Raw genomic sequence first — 20,816 nt, 5'->3', positions numbered from 1 at the left:
AATAATAATAAATAAATAAAAAGAAGCATGTTTTTGTTCTATACCAGCCCCATCTCCTCCTGGCGAATGAACAGTCTTAACTTTCTACAGTACAGTTGTATGCTCAAGTACCTACTCTAACTTTTTAATAGCCTTTCGTGCTGAGTTTTCAATGAAGGGTTCCGAGTCTGGGAGGTCGAACAGAACACCTCCTCCATCGGTATCCTGGATTAATATTATAAATAAACATTCACAAACAGAGAAATTTGTAGAAACTTAGTTAACCTTATTGTACACTATATATAACTTCACAGGGGCCCCAACAGGAAGAAGACAAGTACAGCTTTTTCCTACCCACTATACCAGGCTCGTAACCAGGTATTTGCCAAGGTAATGGCGAAGCTGTAAAGCCGTATATTATGGCTCTGCAAACTATCAGAGCCGTATATAGAGAGAGTTTGGCCAACTGGCGATTTGTGACGTCACACGCAAACCATGGGCATCAAAATAGGTCCAGTTGTCGTTACCAGTTTCGCGAAACACGAAAAACACCACACAAAATATATAGCAGCTTTGCACACTGTGCTCGTTGCGAACAAACGAAGCGACTCAGAATGTCAGATTTTGACAGGCATACGAGGAACAAAATGGATATCAGGTAATGAATTAGAGTATGCGTTAGTTAATCACATTTACGTTTATCTTCACACCTGAAATGCATAGAAAACTAGCTGAAAACCTGTGATTACACTTGTTTTATTTTACGCCTCATACTACTAGCATACAAACGAAAAGCACACATCACAGTTCTGGCTAGGCTAGATTATAGACGCACAACTATAGCATCAGGCCTACATTAATAGATCCTTCAATTAAATAAAGTAGGCCTACACATAAAATGACAATTTATGCTTCACTGATCTTTTCAGGTTTGCCAAAAGTAGTTGTACCAGAGATTGTATTAAACTCCAGAAGTTACATAGTAGGATTAATATTCGGCATAACTTTTTCTCTAAAGTCTAATACAACTTATACAAGGGTTGTGAATGGATGGAATGGTTTGCCTGAGAAGGTTGAATTGCAAGTAGTGTGAATGGGTTTAAGAATACTTTGGATGAGTACATTAAGCATTGTAATTGGGTATGACATTTGATGTCCTCGGTTTTATTCCTCTCATATAGCCTTAGGGTCCTTAATGGGGACTTGAGTGTCTCTCCTGGTCTTTTTTTCTACTAAACTAAACTATATACTTGAGTGTAGGAGTTAGCAATAGTTGGGAGTCTGTGGGCAAACCTAAGACTGATATTGTGGTGTTAATTTCTCAGGAATGTAGTACTAGGCTATAGTAGGTGTAACAGATTGAATGGGTCTGTCGAGAAGAAAAAAACCTGCAACAACTGAATACTGGTGTATGTTGTAGCTTATTTATTTTCCATTAACATATATACTATACGGTCATGTCCTTAATAAGGTTTCATGGATCACACTGACATAGTGTGCCTGCTTGTCAGTGTTGTCAACTGAGCACAGGGCTGATGACATCATTCAGTTTGTTATTATGCAGACAGCAAATGGCCATAATGATAATTATTAATTGTTACTTATTCTTCATACTGCCCTTACTGGCCTTACCTGAACAGTGATGTATAAAAATGCAAGAAGTCGTTAAGCTTTCCATTTAAGAATCGTTTCAGCCTGTCCTATTTCAAACATGTATATGATTGGCAGGTTTCCACGTTACATAGCTTATCAAAATGGAGCTGTTCTGTAAAGCAAGAAAATCACACATATGCATGCATACAAACACACTCATATAACAATTTCTGAATATCTTTTCAGCTGCCCAAAGGTACTGGAATGCAAGCTCTGTTGGGTGAATTAAAAAACCCTCATTGTACTCTTTTATTATGGTTGGCGTAGCTGGAACCAGCAATGATGGTGATGTGGATTTGACAGTACCTAGACAAGAATTCAATAGCTGCTTTGTGTTGAAGTGGGTTCAACTTGCTCAAGGCCATGACAGGATGACGACTAGACATCAGGATGAATTATCTGTTGCAGAGCTCTATAAACCAGGCAGTTGTTAAAACATCCATTGGGTGACCCTCACAGTCTACCAGGCACTGCATCGCAGAAGCAAATGAAGTGTGTGTGATACCTTCATCTTATGAGAGTGGAATGGTACCAGTGTGGCCTCTATCAATTTGGCTTCAAGTCTTTGTTTTCTTGAAAGCTGAGAAGATCTTTCAGTGGTTTTACACTGACCTCTGTACTTGACAATTCATGTGTATTTGCCAGCTCAGGAGGAAGCCAGATTTTAATTACATTAACCAATGCTGACTTTTTTTTGGACATGTGGTACATCTGCAAGGAGGTGAAGGAAGCAGTTGGAGTTGCATGGATGTGGAATCTTGTTGATAGTCTGGCAGTCTTATCCACAGATTATCCCAAAGCTTCTCCACATTGCCACATTCAGAACTTATTACATTGATAAACTTGAAAATTGCAGGAATCTAACAAAGCACCCATCAAGGGAATTTGTTTGTATAATTATTGAAAGCTGTGACCTTCTGATGTGACAGACTAATGTGAAATAAAGGGCAGTAGATTACCTTGTAAATGAACCTTGTTATTGTTTGATTGTATCTAATGTTTGCAAAATTTTAAGTTGCATGCTACCAATTGAAACATAATTCTTTCTCTATTAATGGGATATAAATACTTCTCCTTAAAGGGTGTGGAGACTCCTGCACAAAGAAACGTCTCATGCCGGTTATCTGACCTAGATTCGAATGCGGTGTAACAGAAGTATTAGACACCACCATTGATCCCAGAAAATACACATACAGCTTGCTACCATCTGTAAATAGACATTAGTGTACAGTCAATACAAACATCACAGTCAATACCCACAACACAGTGCACATAGCAGCGTGGACATCTCAGGTCTAGATAAAAGATAACAAGGTATCGGGTTTCATTACTGTCTGCATTTTGTAGCGACACAAAAAAAACTTCACTTGCAAGCGACGGAAAGTAAACTTTTTCAGAGCGCGGCATGCGGTTTAGGGCAAGTCTTCAATACCTTTAAATATACTGCATCGGTTGTTGTCACTTGATCATTTGCTTGTGTGTGAGCTAAACAGCTTAAATAATATGTAAAAAAATAATACAAACTTTCAAATTGCCAGATATTTACTTGCTCAAAATCATTATCCAATCATGATTTGTTGCTATCCTTGAGTCCATTATTCAGATGATGAGGCAGATTCCCTTCGACTCTCCATGATGAAGGTAAAACCTTATATCTTAACCAACTGCCATTGAGTGTCCATTTGAAAGTTTCAAACACACAAGTGCATTGATTAAAACAAAGACTTTATTGCTGTGGTTGCAGGAACTGGATTTCAGTCTAGAAGTCACTCACCAGGTTTGTCATTATCACAGTCTGCTAACTGTGGCTTTTTATGTTAGGAGTTTTTCTTCAGAGCACATGTCACCTTTGATTTGTAAAAAAAGTCCTGAAGTTAAAATTTACTGTCTAAAGATAATTTAAAAAGGTTTTTTTTAACTTCAATCGTCAATGTGGGTGTCAGTTAAGGGAATAAGGAGGTACTGATGCAACTTTGATAAATGATAGTTGACTGCATCCAAATTAAACCAAGGCCTAGGCTATACTTTTGAAGAAGAAAAAATTAGGTTGAATTCATGTTAGCCTAAAAAGGCTAGGCCAATGCTGACAATTAACACAAACCAAGATCATTTAACCATTTGGGCACTTGTTTATGACATACTAAAAGGGTCTATATAATTAGGCTTGTATGTGTACACAACCCACAAGTTGCCAATGAGTATAGACCTAGCCTAACTAGTTTAGGCCTAGGCTACTTTGTTTTCCTTAGACCTAGTTTAATTGGGCCTTATACTGTGCCATATTATGTAATGTGCTATAACAGTTGTAGTAATAGCAAGAATGGTCCAGGTCTAACTAAGCCCAGGCTTAACTTATGCTTTGGGCTTAACTAAGGATTAGGGCTTTACGTGATGCCTAGAGGCTAGCCCACCCTTTTACATAGAACTAAAAGTGATACTTTTTTAGGCTAGGCATAGCCTAGGCATACAATAACTAGGAATTAGGATAACTATATGTGCGACTGAAACTGCCATGCCTATGATTAGGAGAGCTGGCATAATGAAATCGAATTTGTGGATCGTAAAACGAGAGAGAATAGCCATGCATGTAATTACAGAAACCAGTCTGAACGTAAAATTCTCGCATTGCTTGTACATTACTCGTATTACACTAGGGCCTATGGCTAGTATGGGCCTAGGCTACACAGACTTTTTTTCATTAGATCTCCATCTTGTTCTTTCTACTTCCAAAAAATTCCTCTTCTTTTATGGTCAGTCGGATAATCAAACAACAATATCCATGTTCTGACCGATTGCAGCATCCCCAGCACCATTTCTTTCATAATTTCGTACTTTTTTCGTGTACAAAACGATAGTCTATACACTGTGAGTATGCGTGTCGTCTGCTATAAAGTTTTCAAGTGGACCTATTTTACCACCCTGTGTGGGCGTTTTCCCTCTCGACCAATCCAAATCGGTTACATGGTTGGCCAAACTCTCTCTATATACGGCTCTGCAAACTATCTAAGCGTAGCGCCACCATAAGTTGGCGCGAAGCGTACAAGAAACTTTTGGCCGAAAATACCTCCCAGATCGCTGAGAATGGCACTTCCCAGGCCTTGTAAGTAGCAAGGGGGGGGGGGGGGCGAAGGGGGCTTGGCTACGCGCCTGCCCACTTCACCCCCCCCGAATGTGGTTCAATAGCAATAACAGTTTTCAGTCATCAAGTTGGTGGCCACGCTCGCCCGCCCCCCCCCCTCCCCTCCGCCACCGGACATTGAGAGACCCGATAATAGAAAAGTATACGAGATTGCTGCTGGAGTTTATCCTAAAAAGTTGAAATTGAAATTAAGTTTGGCATGTTGACAGGCAATTGCAGTACGGTAGCCCATTAACTCCATCAAATTTTGGTTTGAAATATAAAAGAGCAAAATCTCATTGCCTAGAATGCATTTTGTTAGATTGGTAGTTTTCAAATGAGAAACACGATCATCTAATAATTAGATTTATGGTACACTTCGCAAAAAAAGATGGTATAGGCCTATTCGTTATACCTTATATTTAGATGTATAGAACTGATTTTATTGATAATTAACCTTTCATGATTTCAAGACATGAATTGTATCAACCAATCATATTTCTTCTATCCTGGTAGTGGTTTGGCCAACATCCTCTACATTAAGATGTATGCTTTGATATCGTATTTAAAATTTAAAAAAAACTTCCTCTTATCATTTTTTATCAAATTTAATCAAAAATACTGTGTCTACAGGGATGACCCGCTAATGTATATCTGATTCGTGGTTTCAACAGAGCTGAAAGTACACGTAAACGCGTGATTTTTTTGATCCTCGGTATATATTTGTTACAAAGATAAAAATTACTCAAAGAATTTTTTTTTTAAATTCATTAGTAAAGGTGGCCTATACTGTAGGTTACATTATACTCATACCTCTATTTGCGAAGCGAATACCGTGAACACGAAAAATTAAAATCCCTGGTTGAAATTCCTTCTTTCGTAATTTTCAGCAAAATCGAACGCCATTTGGCCGTACTTCAGACCAATTTAAAGTTAGTTTGTATATAGTATTTTCAACTTTATTATGGGTTGTTCAAGGAGTCAGAAACAAGATTTCGGTATTTTTGTTCGTCGTGTAATAATGTAAGCCTAAAATTTGAAATATTAGAATTCGCCTAAATATTATTGACGCAGAAATCAGAATTAGTCTGAGAGATGTTGCATATAGATAAAATTTCTTAGTTAAAACACCGGAAACAGCTGTGGTAGAACCCATTCCGCCCGCAACACCCCCCCCCCCAAAAAAAAAACAAAGAAAAAAGTGAGACCATAACGCCATGTCTTCAAATCCCCAATATCTGTCACACATCATCAAAGGCGTCATCATATAGGCGGTATAGTAATTGCAGTTAAACATTGGCGATTGTCAAATTTATAAAGGCTATTGTAACTATTTTAGTTGCAGTTTATGGAAACTATGCAACACGTTTACTTACATTTTTCTAGGCCCAATTCGTATTAATTAATACAGACAGAAGTCTGACGTTAAGTCAATACCAGTGGTTAACCAATAGGAAGCTCGGCTTCCATTCTCAGCTGGGATTAACCACAGTTATATTGTAAATCTCATACAAAGTACAAAAGAATGTGTTACAAATTATAAACATATATACCTGCCCAATAGAATTTGCCATTGCAGGTGGTTAAAGCCATTTCCTGTGAGTATCCATGCTTTGTTTACTTTTGTATATTGAAAAAAAAACGTCAAATATTTTGTTTGCATAAGAAACAGAAGTAGGCGTATGTATCTCTATCCGTTGGAAGTAATCACACGGCATACTATTAAATCACATACATACAGTGTAGTAAGAGCATGCGTTAGGCTTCCATAACTCCATAAGTGAGCGAGTATGCAGCTGGACCGATCATCCAAATAATAAGTGCCGTCACTAGGGAGAGGGGGGGGGGGGAGAGGGTGCACGCAAATACTGTCCCGGTGCTCCCCTCCTATTGCCCCCTCCAATTTAACTGACCTCCAAATATCATGTTGATTTGAAACTGTTATAATGTGTGGAAATGATGAAAACTGCAAAGTATGAATGGATTCATCCCCTTGACCGCCACCAGGGGCACCATGGCGAGTCCCCAGGACCCCGCGCCACCATGGCTTCGAGCGTCCGGCTTGCAATGGCGCCTCCGGCGGCAGTTTGCAGTAACAGCTTTCTGTTTTTCTATGTTTATTACAATGTCTATTTTATGTACGTAATGAAGATGGGTTTTGCAAATGCGAAATCATTACAATTGGTCTTTACAGCGGAGATATCTATCCTATAAGCTTAAGGTGATATATAGTTTGGTTTGTGTCTTTATTAAATTCATCTACAGAGCAGCCATTTGGTTCCTCAATCATTTGCAACTATCATCGAAAGATGTATGACGGCACTTGAAAGCACCATTTATACACTACCCGAAAAAGGACGGTTAAACATAACATCTACCAATACAAATCCAATGGTCATATTTAAACTTTGCATGTTAAACTACGGAGTAGTTGTAGCTCCATGGTTAAACAATACACTAAACCTATAAGGGAGTATCAAATACTCTACATGGCATGACTGACCACCACACATCACTCTGAAGTTAATAAGTTCGAATACATGACGATCAAATGCACTTTGTCATTACAATTGACTTCAACTGTAATAATTGCCACAACCTCAGTTCCTTTCATTTTACATTCTCTGCCAATATAGTAAGAGATAAAGGAAGGCCGGCGAATTCACGAACTTTCACTACAGAATTACCACCTAACGCAGGGTTTCCCTAACTTGATCCCCCACGAGCCCCCTGTGGATGTCAGAGTTGTTTACGAACCCCCAACTTTTCAAGACACGATCTGAGTCATTATTATTCTATAATACGCCTAACAGTGCTTCGTAAAAGATCAAGTTCATAGTGTAATATTAAACGGGTATAATATGTTCAAACAGGCTAGTTGACTGCATGTTGTCACTCAACAATATTTTCAAGCATGAATTTATGCTAACTTTGCTTTTGTGTCGGGCAAAATGAAAGTCATCCGGAATTTCCAAAATAAAAATAATTACTTTGGCCAACCTTTCAGTTACTTTCTCAGCTCTTTATCTTCACGAAGTACTGTCATGCGTACAACAACTTCACCAAAGTCACGCGGCCTGTGTCTGTTTCATAAATCAGTTATTTATCACATGCACGGTACGGTACTACTATCAGGCAACATATGCTTATGGAACGCGAAAAGAGTTTGTCGATAGGTACGACTTTTGTAAATTACTAAATTATATGATATATCAGATTTTAGTTCAACAAAAAGTACTCTAGTTTTGACTTTCAGAAACGTCTCACGAACCCCCTGGAGTGGGATGGACTCACGCAACCCCTGGGGGTTCATGCACCCCAGTTAGGGAACCCCGGACCTAAAGAGATACGACAAGGCGATCTTTATATTGTATATAGACCATGCCATGGTTCAGAGTTACGGAATATCATAACGGCCATAGGGTCTCCAGACTGAGACTTGACCTTGTGAAACTCCGGACTGATGCTTGTCGAGCATATATGTGGAAAATTAAATCAACGGGTCACTTTGGCTGAAATCTTCATTTTTTTTTGTTAAGTATATAATGAAAGTGAGAATACGTTATTCTTCATTCCTTTACCTCCCCGTTAGTGACTGCTCAGTATTTGAGAAAATCTCTAAAATCAGAGACTGGGCACGAAAACCAAGCAACTTGATCCACTCTCAACTCCAATCCCCTTACATAGATACTATAACCGTGAGGTTATAATAGCGTTACGCCAACACAGCCTATAAAAATTAATTATATATTAACTCCCGGCTTAGAATTTGTGAATAGGCCTACCCACACGATGGAATGTTACTTGTGCATTGTCATGCTATCTGGTATGATAATCCATCACTATGTGTCAGTGTCATGCCTACATATTTTTCTTTTCTTTCATTTTTTGATTGTTGTTGAGTGATTTGTCGCACAATAAACCATCGCAATACACGTGGATGTCTTTTGTGTTCCAGTAATCGGTCATGCGGTCTTTGTATCTAGAGCCGTATATACGGCTCTGTTTGTACCTGTTCAAGGCCACCGTAAAATTTAAGTTTGCTCCGCCCCCCTCCGCCCTCCGCGTCTGTGATTGGATTACAACTTGTAGTACGAGTCGAGCCTACACTTACAAACAATATACCCACGTGTTGATTGCTGTGTGTTTGTAATTGTAGCTATAGCTGCGAACAAGCCATTCATGCAAAAAAGATTACTTTGTAGAATATTTACGTTTCGGCTATCACATTCAAAAAACACCGTGGCTATCACGTCCGACTTTCCACATTGTCCAGTGATAGTGATTTATTTGAGGTTTAGGTCAAATAAATCTTACACATCTATCATAAACATATTTCGTGGGCCGGCCGGTGTTAGTTTAGCTAACATAACTAACTGCTGAGTTTTTACTTGTATTAGAGAGGAATGCGCACAGTTGCAGTATACAGCTGCTTCGTCAATAGAGTACAACAGGTTGTGTTCTGAGAAGTGTGTTGCCATAGAAAAGTTGAACTCTTGCCGTCTTGGTTCAGTACAGTTCATTCCGAGGACTTGGAAACCAATTCATCGTGATACTACTATTTACTACTAGCCAGGTTTGATCAGGTAATATAAGTTCAGATTACTCGTAGGCACAAATTGTGCTCAATTTAGTGAATAGAATCAAGAATTGTCACATAGCCTAGCGTAGAATAGGTGTGATCATTTTTCAAAGTAGACTAAATATACATTAGCTAAAATTCGCGATTAATGGACTCAAACTAGACTATCATTGGCTAGTTATAGGTACCGGCATGTAAACCTATAGGACAACGTTAGGCCAGGATGATCAGGTCCACAATATGACACACGATCATTGCAAGTTGACTATAATCGGTCATATTAGGCAACTACCACCGGTACAATGAGGGCTAGGATAGGCCTATATACATAGGCGTAAGGAGGCGGGGGCTGCAGCCCCCAACCAAATATTATTTTTGTGAAAATTCGGGCAATATGCTGAGAATTTTTCGGACACCTTATGAAAGGAAAATAAATATGCAATGTGTTTTTCAATGGTTAAACTTATATTATTATTATCATTATTATTGTAACGACTTGCCCAAAATTTCTAACCAATATGGAAGGGTAATAACACTGCAAACGATTGAGTGTAATTGCATGCGATGTAATAACCGATGCATGTAATAACCGATGCGATGTAATAACCATATGATATGCAAATTTTGGTTATATTTTTCGGGCAAGTCGTTATACAGCCCCCCCCCCCCAATTAAATTGGGCTCCTACGCCTATACCTATATAGCCTAGACCTGGTGATAAAACTGTGTTAATGGTGTGATGGCTCGTTAATTGACTGAAACTGCCGACTGACTAATTAACATAATTTTGATATCGACACAGAAACATATGCAGACTATGGCCTGCATGGGCATAACCTTAGCCCATACATTATCCTTATGTCCAAAGTTAACACACTAGGCCTAATTGCCTATAAGGCTTATGCTACGTAATGTTATTGCCGCTAGAAATCAATAACTTATAGACCGATGTTTCAAAGTCGAAATCAGCATTATCATATCATGATTTAATTCAGTCCATATATAGCCTTAACCCTATAGTACCACTTAGGTCATACGTAAATTCGAATCTGTTTGAAGCAGCTTGGATTATTTTAAGTTAATCCTAATATTTAACAGGAAAACGCCATAGGCCTCGGGCCTTCCAACTAGTCTTACGTGATATGGTGTGAAAAGTATGTGATATCTCTTATAAATCTTATTGATCGAACTGTGCACATGATTAGTAGGGAAACCTAATTAACATATATGTATTAACAAATATTGTTCTCCCACAATACCCCGATCTGCGCATATATGCTCGGTGGGCCTATATAGTTCATCCTATAGGCTATGATCATCAATCCATGCTTTATAACATCTAGCTACTCCGGTTTATAACTGGATTTTGTAGTTTTGTAAGCAATTAAACAGACCTTCTATTTCTCAAATATTTGAAGCTATCAACATCTCCTCCAGATATGATGGAAAGATCGAAAATATTGTTCTTTTACTTTTATACATCAGCCATTTCTTTATTATTTATCGAAGCGTATTGTTGCCACACGAATGATTTTTGCGAAATTATGTTAAAAGAAATGTTTAACCCCAGAAGAATGCTTATATTATGTACCGTATTTAACACGTATGTGACGGTGACCGGACAACTCGCCCTGCACAATTACCCCCGGACAATTACCCTCAGACAACTCCCCCTGGAGGAGTACCCCCCGAACAATTCCCACTCAGATAATTCCCACCCCGGACAGTTCCCACCCCAGAAAACTGCCCCTGGACAATTCCCACCCCGGTCGACTCCCCACCGGACAATTACCCCCTGGACAATTACCCTCCCGGACAATATCCCCCTGGAACCCCCACCCCCGGATAATTTCCCCGGGACAATTGGCCTACAGATAATTGTCACTCGGGAGCACCCAATTGGGACGATTTTATCACGCTAGTTACCAATAAAAACTGTGCGTGCGTACTATACTATTTTATATTAGCATAACCAACAGGCCCAACTCACCTGACAAAAAAAAAAATAGTCGCGAAGTTAAAGAAACGAACGAGTAACTTTGTGCGAGATTCTCGTGCATTAGTGATATCACTCTAAGTCAATGACGCAAGGTTTGATCATTCCCATACTTGGGTGGTGGATACCCATAGTGAGTAGATGGTCCCTATATTGTTTGTGGTGCCAATCTCATTAATATTCATGGTAGGTGGGCTCCGAACAATTTCTTTACATGCTTCAGTGGGGACGCAACAACAATATGAAAAAATGAAATCTCCTGTTGCAGTTAGTTCTAGGTTAACCCTATACTTAACTGGACTTATAGTTTAAACCCCGCCTACATCGGCTGTCAATCAAATTTCCGAGGAGGGGAATTGTCCGGGGGAAATTGTCCGGGGGGGGGGGGATTGTCCGGGGGGAAATTGTCATGGTTGGGAATTGTCATGAGTGGGAATTCTCCGGTGGGCAATTATCAGGGTTGGCAATTGTCCGGGTGGGAATTGTCTGGGGTAGGGATTTGTCCGGGGAGATATTGTCCGACGGGGGAATCGTCCGGGGGTTATCGTCCGGTGGGAATTCGTCCAGGGAGGAGTTGTCCGGGAAGCGTATGTGACACATAACATATTCAACATGTTCAACATATATATACAGTATATCGTATGACGTTCCACGGATTCTCCATTTACATGATGAAGTTATTCATTCTTTATTGGCTCCTATTTATTCCAAACAGTATAGTTGTCAACTTTAATAATCTGCGATCGATGGCAGGTGGTCGCGTATATTATATCTGAGACATGCTTTCTCTATCATAGACATATAGTATAGCACCAACAGTCCAGTACTAGGTTTGCCAGGTAGATATATAAGCTAGTGCTCGGTATTGGGGCGTATGCCGAACGGATCATGTACCATGTGAAATTCGATGTATCAATTCGGTATACTATAGTAAGGTGACTGAAATCGGGGACATTTATTGCGTGACTGATATGGGGGAGGGGTTTAAGGGAAGGGGCTGTCCCCCTCCCCCTTTGGAAAATTTTTAAGTGCCTAAGGTGCTTAGATGTAAAATGGTGATACTTTGAAGCACTTTTTAAATCAATTTTATTTTCAAAAATGTAGCTTTTTCTTAAATGAAATCCACTTACTTTACGTGGTTCTTTGAAAGCTTGTGATTTGCTCATGCTCACACTATAAGTGTCGTTGTGTCGCCGTAGTTGCCATTTATACGGTCGAAAGAGTGCTAGGCTAGATCGATCTAGCATGTTTTTAACAGTGTTTCCACTTTACACTGGCCCACCTGAAATACTGGTTATAAGTTCCGTTCTGCGACTGCACACTTGACTAAATTTTGTTTTTAAAATTATTTTACTAATAATGTGGGATATTTTCGAAATTCCTGAACATTTTGACGAATCGGGGACATTTTCGGGGACACTTGTTCATAGGGGACAGCACACTGTAATCGGGGACTGTCCCCGAAAATCGGGGACGTCTGGTCACCTTATACTATAGGCATGAATTCACATGCATATCAAGCATTAATTTTAAACAAAATATGCAAGGCTGTTGGTCTGCCATATTGCACCATCTGGAACTGTGCCAAACATATTCCCAGGTTTGTTGTATCTGACCGGGTATGTTATGTACAAAAAGGGGTTTTTTGTAGGACGTAGGATCCCCGGGGATAACCAACGCGCTTAAAGGTCCACGACAGGGAATGTCAAAGGTCGTGGTAAAACTGTAGTTATTAGATTAACAGTTTCTGCGAGAGACAATGGACAAACAAATGGGGAAACAAAGGGGGGAAAACCAGGACAACCCACACAGGGAGCTAACTAGAAACAATTTGAGACCTACACGAAGGCCGAAATGTGGAGCAAAGTGCGTGCGATCTAACCCTGCCTGCAAGTATTGGACAAACTAATGCAATCGCAACATTTCATACATGCCCACGCTAACCTATCACGACACGCGAAATCTTACAGCTAGGCGACTTTCACATGACCGATAATGGAGATAACATATACACAAGATGATATGAAAATTCTCCCTTGTGTTCAGTGACGTTGCTAGGGTCTTTTGATTTGGGGTAGGGTACGTGGGTGGTGGTGGGGGGGGGGTGTAGAATCAAAATATTCCAATAAGAATCGTAATTTTCCAATTGGGTGGATTGGTAAGGAGGTGCCTTACCGCGCACTGAGATCGAACTTTTCAGCAGCATATTTCACGAGTGGGTTGTCAATTCTATGCTATACCCTGTACTTTGTAATATGCTAAGGTGGTAGATCGAACGGCAGTTGGCCAAAATCGTTAAATGTTGCCATGTACATGACGTCATGCATCTCATTAATTGACCCCCCCCCCCCCCGGCATCAAATTATGAAGCTGATAGACACTTCCGCAGATTTGATTTAAAATTGTTTACAGAAAACTGATGATTATAGTCTTATTATAGTAACTTCTTGTTAATTATTTATCAACTTTGCTATTTTCGTGGCAGCCCGAGACATGGACATTACACCTCACGTACCACTGTGGTCTGATCATAACTTTAAACTGTAATTGATAAAAGCTGTTGTATCGCCTAGATGCATTGTAGACACGACCACAGGTATTCAGCTAAAAATTAATTCTAGTTTTTAAGTTCAAGGGCGCGGTATTGTTGTGGTATTCATTCTATTTAAGATTCTCACCAGGTAAAGAGTAATATTTATCCACCCCTGTATGCCCATTCATTCAGTTTACTTTATATAGAGATAGTTGGAATGTAAAGGTACGCGCTTCCAATTGTCTGCTCCCCATAATCATGCCATTCCTGGTTAAAAGTAATTGTTCTATTCTTTGTGACATTTTCAAGCCAACTTCTCCCTTTTTTGCGTAGTCGTTGGGCCTTTTTTTCTTCTTCTTTAGAACAAATTTGTATTCTATTGTGTAATTGAATATGCCTCGTAGCCTATATGTATAATACGGTAAATGTATGTGGAGACTATATAGACCTGTTTATACAAATTGTTGTAGCAACATTGGAATTTGTCAGTGTTTATACACTTCGCACTTTCTCTGCCTGCATGCGAAAAGTGGCTGGAAACACAATATTCCCCTAATTATGGTTGAATCATCACCAAGTTTCCTTCGACTACATAATTCTCGTACAAAGGCCATTGACCAGACACAAAGTCATGTACTACCCTCACGATGTTGCATCGACTATATATGTCGGGTCGCTAATGTGCGATTTACGATTCCTCTCTACGACCCTTCCTATATATGCTGAGAAATTGGCGCTGTTCTTTAACGTATCGCTTACTCCCTCTATAATTTACACTCCGGAGTGGGAACAGCGCTATAGTAGGGAGGAATAATATTACTTAAATATCGGGTCGGACTTTTTTAAGGGACATTCGCATAAAGAGACTTTTCCAAGTATATGTGTTGCATATGATGGGTATATATCGAAAATCAATATCATATACCAACATGCAGTTCATCCCCATAGATGGATACAGTTAACAGGCTATACGTCAAATAATTCAATATACTGAAATGATCACCGAATTGAATTTGACTAGTAATAAGTTATAACATTAAACCTCAGTTTGAACCAGCCGGGCACACCAATACTGCCTCATTGCTGTAACATTGCCACAAAGAATCAGACCAGAGATGGCACATTTTTTAATCATCAGTGTTATCTGCCATGCGATTTAATAAGGATATGAAATTATGTAGTTAACCGATTATGTATAATACGTTACGCGGCAATGATCCTCAAGTTGATTTCGACTCCCTGTTGTTACATTAGAGGTCAGTGTAAAACCGGAAATACTTTATACTGCCCCAGGATACGCCGTGTCATCAGAGCTTAGCTCGGGGATTTCCCGCGATTTATATATTTATATGATGAAGGAGAATAAGTTTATTTGCCATGTAACCCAACATACACGGTCAACGTTAGTTTCGTATACAAATCCCAGTCATTCCCACCTCAATCGTGAAATATGAGGATTGTAAAAGAAAGAAAAAATGAGCGGGTTATATAGACAGTTATTACTTGCAGGCTAAATTTCCAAAACTATAATATATAAAGCATGTAGCTTCCTATTGTAAAGGTTTGCCGATAAACGTCAGGTTATGTCAGTCCACTGTCGTTATCAAGTATTTCCAATCAATAGAAATCAAATTAAAGCATAAGGGATGATAAGGCCTTTGGCAAATTGTACAGAAATTTTGTAAAAATATGTCTGTTAATGTTATATATTAAGCAGTAACTGTCAGTTTTCTAAGAGGGAAAATCGATCAAGCAACGGTTTTACTACAGTGGAATATGAAATAACAATTACGTTATAATATTCCGTAGTTCTGCTTTAATTTCTGTCTATAAATAAATATTGTTTGCTACACAGAGCTGTCATTTCAATGTAGACTATATATATCATAGACAATTATGATCCATTCAGAATTGCCACACGCGAGACGAATTGTCGACGAGTTTTATATATTCTATAACAAAAGAATACATGTTGGGTTTCAGCACTGTGCGTTATATACAGTATTCAAATGTCTTTGCAAAGTGTTGTGAAATGCTAAACTAATAAAAAAGAAATTTGTGATAATGGAAGTTTGTGCTAATACACGTAAACACCCATTCTGAAAGACTCGACGGATTTAATTACAACAAAAATCCCAAAGTTTGCGTGACAACTTGGAGGTATCGCTCAAGGGTAATACAGTGCGCCGTTTGTAATATATTAAACCGGTGCTATACGTGTAGATATATATATATATATACATTCATCGTTATATACGTTCTATATGAAAACCATGCAGGAGACGGTATAGTCGGACTACTTTCATGTCACTTCTGATACGTCAAACGATTGGTTTCTTGAAATCAAACGGTGAAACAGGCTATCCGTGTAATGAAATTGCCCGGTGTAACAGTGTGGCATATCCTCTGAACATTTTATTCTCGTGGGGCGGGGGGGGGGCTATGTAATCTAGTGTAGAATGTCCCCCGTTTGTAGTGGAACTAAATTCAGACTGAGACTTGTTTATTGCTTATTTTACTGCTGACTTATATCTTTCTTCTACTCCTTGCTGAACAGGCATAACATTATACAACATATAGTCACACTTAACTGTGTGATTTTAGGAACGACATTATTTGTCTTTTCATATCTCTAATATCTAATAACAATAGTCATGTTCAAGGTCAGTACCACTTTATTTTCTCTGGTCCTATATGTATTATACGGTAGGATGTGGGACGGGAGGTGAGTGTCGTAGTGGGGGCGTAGTGGGATGTTAAACTAATGTAAAATATGCCCCGCCGTTTACACCATACAGCAGCATCCCCGAATACCGCATCCATTGGGAAATTTTACACTCTTACAACACATATACATTTCTCATGAACATTTATTCAATGTTCGAGGTTTTCTTGTTTTATTTCTTAGACCATCGTTAAACAGTACTGTTCTTATTGTAACATTCTTCTATGAAGTGAATGTTCTAGTGTTATCCTCATTCGTACTTTAAACATTCTGCTCTCTTCAGTGACGTATTATCATGGTTTCCAGTAATGGCGAATCAAACATCAATATAATATAATATCTATATCTATATGATGTATATCTTCCCTACGAGGCTATGGGGTCAACCAAGTGCTTTACATGCATGCCGGTTTGAACTGACACGATACCAGCTTTTTTCTAAGTTGTTTACAGCTATATGCATGCTTCAGTTTATAACTGTTATATTGTGCTTCCAGTATTGAGTTTGACCTAAATGAGCCTTCGATACAATAAGAAGACAGATCATCTTTAATACACGTATTTATTATAAAAGACCAGAAATCTCATGTTCTTTTAATTTGTTCCAGATATTCAATCCATTGGTCTTAAAGAAACTGACCAGCAGGCATGTATAAGAAAAAAAATTGTTTGATATTAAAGTTTATCGTGAGGGTCAATGCACCATGCATCACCTGAGGCGATCTGTATAAGAGATAGATTTAATACGATTCGGTCAAAAGAAGTATGATACCAACTTAAGAACATCATATTATGTTTCGTTTATAATGGATCTCTTACAAGAAAATAAAAGAAGAAAAATTGTGCCCGAAGTTCTTGAGAAAAAAAAATCGGTCAGGTTTAAGCACGTTGTTAATAATGTAGATGAAGCAACTCGTCGAAATTTGACCAAATTTCGATCGAGCGTTTTCTTTAAATATATATGTTAGGCCAAATAAAGGTAAATTTTTTTGAGCGAGTATAGAGTAGCATGCACCTGGAGAGATGTACAAGTACCTCAATTCCTCGTCTTTTCGGAGAAATGGAGTTGTCGTAATCACATGGAACGATCTTGTAGGATGCATTGGCACTGTAAACAATATGATATAGGCCTATGAATGAATAAGTTGAAAGTAATAATAGTAATTTTTGTTAGGTTGGTCTCTATGGATATACAACGTAATATGCTGACAAAAATCAGAAAATGTATTTAAAGGTTGGCAAAATGTATTAACTAGCCTACATATGTTAGCCACGTGTATGTTTTGGTGACGTACGTGTGGCTAACTTCACTAGATAAGCTTTCGCTCCGGATGCACGTGTTCTCATGAAATTTCGCATAACTCATATGTCAGCCTAACACTGCAGATCAGTAACAAATATAGCTGTTATCTCACTATGTACACCTGCTTTATTGTTATCGTTGTGTACATGTCGTCTGGGATCTGTGTTTGTCGTATTTAGAGATTAAACAAACCGAAAACGTATTTCGGAAACGTGTCGAGAAGCAAGGCGTTGATTGGTTAAACAGGTTGCATGAGGATATCACGCCATTTATATGAATGGATACAAATTGGTAAGGTTCAACATCTACCGTATGGGTCGGTATGTCGATCACTTCATCACGGCCTAGCTCAACAATAAAAGTTATATAGCCTTAAACACACTGTTTTATGTACATATACCCTTAATAAACAAACATATCGTCAACTTTTAGAATCCAAGACTGATTGAATAGATTGGAGCGTATCGTGTCCGAATTGCTCGAAGGAGAAATATCTGATGCCATCCGTTGGAGGATAAACGTAGCCAGCGACCATAACCGACAATTCTCTCTTCCCACTGGCTCAGTGATTCATTCAAGAATGGCGATATAGTAGATTGTTCCTCTCGGGAGGTAAAGCGTAAACTTCTCCTTTATAACCGCTCAAATGTGAAATTAGCCGGACTTTACCACTTCTTACTACAGTGCATGACAATTCAATTCAACGATTCTTGTATGTAGGCAACTTATAAGGTTAGTCCATGTGTACAATCAAAGTGATGAGCATTGAATATAGAGCCACTGTGCGTGGGCTTTGGTTTGGAGTTTTGAACCTTTTGTTTACAGAAATGAAGGGAAAAAACATCAGCAATAACAATATGTTCTGTCGATCATGCCGGCGATACACATAATGCAATACGTTTCGTTAGTTTCACCGCGTCACAGCTTTCAAGCAGCTTTTTGGGGTGCCTCTCTTCTTGGTTTCGATCATAAATGTAACCTTTGCATTCATGATGGCGTATGTGTGTGTATGTATGTGTGTGTGCGTTTGTGACGCCTAGCTTTCTCAGTGTGTAGAAGTACCACATTGATTACAAGAAGTCTATTGCTTTTTTGTGGAGTTCAAAGGTCATTTGGGGTCATCAGAGGTCAAATTGTGAAAATCTTGTTAACTTGATAGCTCAATATTGGAGGCTTGGGCAGATCTCATACCTGTTATGAAGGTGTATAACATTGAGTAAAGAAGCCTATTGATTTTGGTGGAGGTCAAAGGTCATTTGGGCACAACGAGTCAACTCCTGGAAGCCTTGTAAATATGATATAGCATGTTTGGTATGTTGATGTAACTATCACATTTAGTACAAGAAGCCTGTTGTTGAGGTCAATGGTCATTTCAGTACGGCCTGTGTCATTGTGAATTTATTGCTTGTCACATCACACTGCATTTCACTGTATTAATAAGATCAAGTATGTTGTACACCCTCACTATACATTACGCCAGATTCACGAAGAACACTGCTCATGTTACAACATCGAAACCACAATGCATTTTTGAATTCTGGTTATTTTTTTTTTATTCCGCTTCTGTTTGTTACGAAAAGCTGATAAATTTGTACTTTCATTAATTTGATTTTTTAAATATTTTCTTTCCAAATAATGACGTAGCAGGCTATGTAAGAATCGAATCTGTCTTCAACTGTGTTTATTTTCTGACTATAACTGACTATAATGACTTATTTGCCATCAGATCTAACTTACTAATTATCAGGACAATGCATGGAGGTTATAGGCCTATGTGTGGTTTGATCAAGTGTAAAGTTACATTGAGTAATATGAATTTGTTTTAACCTTGATATGTGTACGTTATCGGGAAAAGTATGCCATGCAAAAGTGTCTACTTGAATTCCAAACCCGTTTGAAGTTACTTCAGTTTTGTCGTAAGATGAGAAACGCGCGCATTTACAAGTAAATCAACATGTATACGGACGCAAGAGTATGCATGCATGTCTTGATCACCACAAGGGTATAAGTGGCCAGTATCAAGGCTCGAGGAGCACGAGCTGCGTTACCATGGTTAATGAGTGACGTCACTACTTCTATAGTAACGGATTAACTATCGGCTGTAGGGTGCAACACATGTATATTGAGCTATATCGTAATCGTTCTACCTGGGCACTTGCTAGTTTTATTCCGTGTTTGGTGACCGTACAAAACGGGGGAAAAAAGAGACGGCAAAAATGAAGCAAGCATGACGTCACTATAAGTAAATTCATGATCGAGGGCAAACCGGCCATCGGCGTCAGTAGAGAGTAACTAATGGGGCCCCTGGACCGGACAGAAGTATCAAGTTAAATGCTTGAAAATAGTTTATAACCCAAATGTTCTCGATATGAAACAGGTTATAGACAGACAAGTATCAAATTATAGGCCTCTATACAGACGACAGCTGCATACAGCTGCATGTGACTCCCTGATGGAACATTCTACATGAGTTTTTTTTTCGATCTTTGTCTGTATGTCTACAGTTTAAAGTAACTTACTCATCATCATTCATGCTGTTATGACGCGCACGCTGAGGCGCCATTTTATTACATTATACACATACCGAATTGATGCATGAAAAAAAAGGTATTTCAGGCGTGAATTCTGTTCATGAAGCACGCATGCGCATGAATGTGATTTGGTTTGCTGATAAGCAGTCCTCGATCTGAGACTTTCAACTTGTTCAGACCACTTGTGTGCTATATAACTATATCGATGATTAATGTGCATGCCATATTTAACACCTAAAACTGATTGAGGGATGGTTATACGACTGATCAAATGATGTTATCCGGCACCTCTCGACTAATGCACACTCGGCACAACACACAAGGTCTACATTATGTCAGCTTGCATGATTGAGCATTTCCTATAATAAAGTGCCATTGAAAGTGCACTGAACCACT

General features: G+C 38.9%; 1 protein-coding gene and 1 long non-coding RNA gene across 2 annotated transcripts in view; both read left to right on the top strand.

Moving 5' to 3' along the window:
• Window positions 1-416: 416 nt before the first annotated feature.
• On the top strand, window positions 417-2,599 carry LOC139981027 (uncharacterized). Its single transcript, XR_011797766.1, has 2 exons — window positions 417-637; window positions 1,819-2,599. It is a non-coding gene; the product is annotated as an uncharacterized lncRNA (long non-coding RNA).
• Window positions 2,600-8,919: 6,320 nt separating this feature from the next.
• LOC139980748 (uncharacterized) overlaps window positions 8,920-20,816 on the top strand; it is a 43,682-nt gene continuing 31,785 nt past the window's right edge. Inside the window, exon 1 of the mRNA XM_071992649.1 lies at window positions 8,920-9,336. The gene's annotated coding sequence lies outside the window, so the exon portion shown is untranslated. The remainder of the gene's footprint in view (window positions 9,337-20,816) is intronic.

This window comes from Apostichopus japonicus, chromosome 15 (genome assembly GCF_037975245.1).
Source record: "Apostichopus japonicus isolate 1M-3 chromosome 15, ASM3797524v1, whole genome shotgun sequence".
NCBI lineage: Eukaryota > Metazoa > Echinodermata > Holothuroidea > Aspidochirotida > Stichopodidae > Apostichopus > Apostichopus japonicus.
Note: the sequence above shows the minus strand (reverse complement) of the source record. Positions and strands in the feature narration are given on the sequence as shown.